We start from the raw sequence: 4,695 nt of genomic DNA on the forward strand, positions 1-4,695 counted from the left end.
TCCTATCTTCAGCTGTCCAATCCTTTCTGTCTTTATCAATTATTATCGGTCCTTCAGCTAGAATGAACTACATCTCGTAATCCATGGTGATTAAATGCAGGTGCATGCGTGCCTTCCAGTTGGCGAAATCGTCACCTTCTAGCATTGGAGGTTTATCGAAAGACATGCTTGCTTGAGTATTGAAACTAACTGCTGTGATACCAATTGTTAGGATCTAGGTCGCGGCTGGCGGACCGGGGTCTGGCCAGTTAGCGCGTCTCACTCAAAGGTTGGTGTTTAATCTGGTTAGAGATTAACACCGGGGTTTCAATACTACACAAACTGTCACAAACCCTTGAACCGAGTTCAAGTGCAGAAGTGGTTTGTTTCAGGTTGAAGCAGCACACACAAAAGATAGGTAGAACCAGATTTGAATAAGATAGGTTTGAAGATTGCTGGGTCGGTTTTGTAGCTTAGTAATTCGGTTTAGGTGATGTTGAATCGGTTGGAGCGGTATTAGTAGGATAGTGCAGATCGGTTAAAATGTAAAGCCGTCGGAAAATAAATAACAAGACATGTTTTTATGGATGTTCGGAGATGAAACTCCTACGTCACCCCTTCCTCTCGAAATCGCGAGAAGGATATTCACTAAGGAATAACAAACACAATCCGATCGAGACTTATTTTCTGCTCGATAACACCCGGACAATTTTAACCGAAATTGTAATTACTCTTCAAATAAACACTTAAGCTCTTTAGAGAGATAGAACAAGATTTTTTTTTTTGGGAAAACGACTTATTGTCATTTCATTAAAAAAACCCAAAACGGAAAAAAAAACGGACATAGTCTCCTTTAACTTTCTAACAAACCTAGAAAGTTAAAGTTAGGTTCAAGTAAACAAACATTCAAACAAAGCAAACACGAGACTTACAATCAATTATAAGAAACTAACTAGCTTTCGAAAAATTAAAAGATGTAACTTTGTCATAATCGATTTTCCACTCCCGACAAAGGGCCCATTCACGCTCACCTTTGGGAACCCGCCTCCACGTACCGATTAGCGCACCGCAATCAAACACGATATCCCTCCATACATGCTCAACGTCGCGACGAACTCTCCCAAATACTCTTGCGTTTCTCTCGGCCCATATATGATAAACATTGGCAGCAAAACCACATTTGAAGACATTGGCTGGAAATCTATTACCTTTAGCCTTGATGCGGGCAGCAACAATGATCTCATCCCATGAACCCGGTAAATGAACAAAGCCCAAAGCCAACGTGAACTTACTCCAAAGAGACTTAACAAACAGACAGCTCCCAAACAAGTGGCTAATAGACTCCGTATTCCCATCACAAAGCAAACAATTAGCATCCGGAATGTCCATGTAGGCAAGAACACGATTTTTGACTTAGGCTGTAGAAAACTCTCAGAACTTGTGACCGCGTTTATTACTCTTCAGCTCCTTATTTTATAGGTGAAATGTGCCAACGGTCACATTTCATTTCCTTGAATCTGATTGGTTGAGCAGAGGTTCAGTGATTCAGACCTGGCGGTCAACTCTTCAAACCTGGCGGTCTAGTCTTCCAGTGTGTAGGTCAAACCGGCTAGGTTTGTCTTTTACTCAATATGGCAACTGTCGGTTGGACAGTTGCCTGTACCTGGAAGATTGGGTTTCTGATTTATCCTGAAGTAGAAAGATTTTGTCGGACGATCTTCTGCTGCCTGCAGACTGTCCTCAGACTTGTATGAATATGGCAATAGTAAAGTTTGTCCCTTCGGTATCATTCTCAACAGATACTCGAAGTGTCTTTTTATACTGGTCGGTTGTTTATGTTAACCGGATGACTTCCGGTTTTTCCATAGCTTCTGATTGACCGACTGTTCAATGATTTTGGCCTTCTGATTTGATCGATCTTGTCTTTCTTGTTCGGTCAGGTTTTTGGTCGGTTTAATTGCATGACCGGTTGAGTTTCTTAACCGGTTGAGTAATTTGACCGGTTGAATTCTTTACCTGTTCCTGCACAAGAGATTTGTTTTTGTTATGTTTTATTTAACCGATCTAATTTTATCTAACAGTATCAGAGTCGTGCCTTCTATTCTCAAGCAACAAGAACCTGAATCATGTCGAAAGATGCTAGCTCTTCCAAGATTCCTATGTTTTCGAAACAAATTTACATGGTGTGGAAGAAGAGAGTTCGTGCACATCTTGATTCCTTGTACGATGATATGTGGAGTGTTGTCACTGAAGGACCCATCAAGATCGATAAAGAAAAATCTTAATGGACAAACGAAGACAAGAGGAAGAACAACCTCAACAACTTGGCCATGGATGTCTTGTACAGATCCCTTGACGATGGCATGTTCAACTACATCATATCTTGCGAGTCTGCCAAAGAAATTTGGGATAGACTCACTCAACTCTATGAAGGCAATGCGCAAACCAAAGAGAATAAGATTAATGTTGCCACTCAACAATTTGAAAACTTCAAGATGCATTCTGGAGAGACGATGACTGAGTTTGATGCAAGATTCAGTCTATCACCACCCTATCCATTCTAGGCAAGACCTACAATAACAGAGAGATTGCTATAAAGATCATGCGAGCTTTGCCTAGGGAGTGGGACATCAAGACTATGGCGATGAGGGAGTCCAAAGACATCAATAAGATGGAGCTCTTCAACTTGCTTGCCGATCTGAAGGCCTATGAGTACGAGATTAACTCAAGGAATGAAGAAGAGCACCCCACATCCACCATCATTACCAAGGTTTTGGTGTCTTTAGAGGAGTCACCAGTTGCCAACGAAGAAAAAGCGTTTGCCCAGTAGCTCAGCAGCGACGCAATGGCTCTTCTCGTGAAGAATTTCGGGAAATACATTAAGAAGAGCATTCCTAACTCAAGATTTTCAAATAATACCAATGATGATAAATCTAAATCTAAATCTAAATGAAAAGCTAATGTTAATTGTTTTAATTGTGGTATTATAGGTCATTACAAGTCGGAGTGTAGAAAGCCGAAACGTGATGAGAAGAAGAAAAACAATGAAGGCGAGCTGACGGCCTTCATAGCGGTAAACAGCACGATTATTCATCATCCAGTGATGGTGATGATAAAGAGGTTGCTTGCTTCATGGCAAGAGAAGAGGAAGATTCTGAGGATTCTGAGGTGATATAGGAAAGCTGTAGGAAAGAAGATTGGAGGATAATCTTCTGAAGAGTTGCACAAGAGGATCAACAATGGCTCATGCTACTTCAAAGGACTAAGTGTTTTCTCCTTTAAAAATATTTTTGGTCCTAAGGACCTCAAAACATTTGTTTATTTTTTAAATTAAAAGGGAAATTAATTGTATAAATAAAGATGCACTCAGACGAAAGCTTTAATCGGTCTATTAGACGAGGACGTCTAATAGAAAAGCAAGTACTTGGACGTATACATACTTACACAATCTAATGTGAAATTTCTTGGTGAAAAACCTACGCGGTTAGACGTCGAAGTCTAATAGACGTTTATAAGACAAGAGTAGTAGGATGCTCATGTCTAACCAAACACACGTCTAGTACGTGTTGTTCATGCGCAAATAGACGTCAACGTCTAATAGACGGATAGACATCTATAAGACAAATAATTAGATGCATGCGTCTAATAGACGTTCTGTCCACATAGATTGTAAGAGTAAGTGAAACATCTAACTACGTGTGTCATCAGATGCTTCACTTTTAGAACTAATTGAGGACAGTTGTCCTTTATGCGATGTCGTCTATCTTTCCCGCTCAAAATATTGAACAATCGCTTCCTAGAAACCTAAAGACGTGTGTCTCTCAGGAATAAGGAAAATGACTGATATACCCCTTAAATTAATGATGACTACCTTTTGGAAAAGGTGTCTAACATTAATTAGTGGGCCCTTCTTATGTCAAATGTGACGGTTAACTCAAGCGATTATTGGGATTCTATTTAAGGACATCTTGCATGTGTCAGATGCCTTTTTATGATCACTAATTTCTTAAGAATCCTAGTTTTCTCTAACCTCTCTCTAAGAAATCGTTACAAATTCTTCATCCTTGTTCAAATGGCTAACAAGAAGATTACTCTTGGTCACTGCAATTTGCAGGTGGATTTATCTTTGGTTTATTCTTTTGATCAACAGGTTGTGGTTGATATGTTCCGATCCTTGGAGTATTTCGGTCTCGGGTGGTCCGTTTATATTCTATGAAAAGGAGGTTCGAGAGTTTTTCAAGACGGCGGTCTTGGACGGAGATTCTATTTCATCCACTGTGAACGAATCGCCTATATCATTCAACGAATCTGCCTATACGGAGTGTTTTGAACTTCCATTGGAGGGTCATAAGTTTAATCTTTCTTTACCAGCAGAAACTATTACGGAGATGAAGACGGTCTTCTCAAACGACAGTTCTGAGATAAGGATGAACGGAAAGAAGAAGGCTTTAAAGCCTCATTTCATCTTATTAAATGATATTGTGGCGAAGGCTCTCCAAGGCAGTGAAGGCTCTTTCGATTCATATAGTCATGATCGTTTCGACTATATGACTTCCATCTCAAAAGGTATTCAAGTAAACTAGGCTTCGACTCTCTTTTTTAATTTATGTGAGTCAATTTACTCCAAGAACAAGGAGAGGGTAAGCTTTACAGCCCAACTCAGTCGATTTATGAGGCATTTGGGTGTCCCTATGGGCGAGGATGAGGATATTAATT

This window comes from Impatiens glandulifera, unplaced genomic scaffold, assembly GCF_907164915.1.
Source record: "Impatiens glandulifera unplaced genomic scaffold, dImpGla2.1, whole genome shotgun sequence".
In the NCBI taxonomy this organism is placed as follows: Eukaryota; Viridiplantae; Streptophyta; class Magnoliopsida; order Ericales; family Balsaminaceae; genus Impatiens; species Impatiens glandulifera.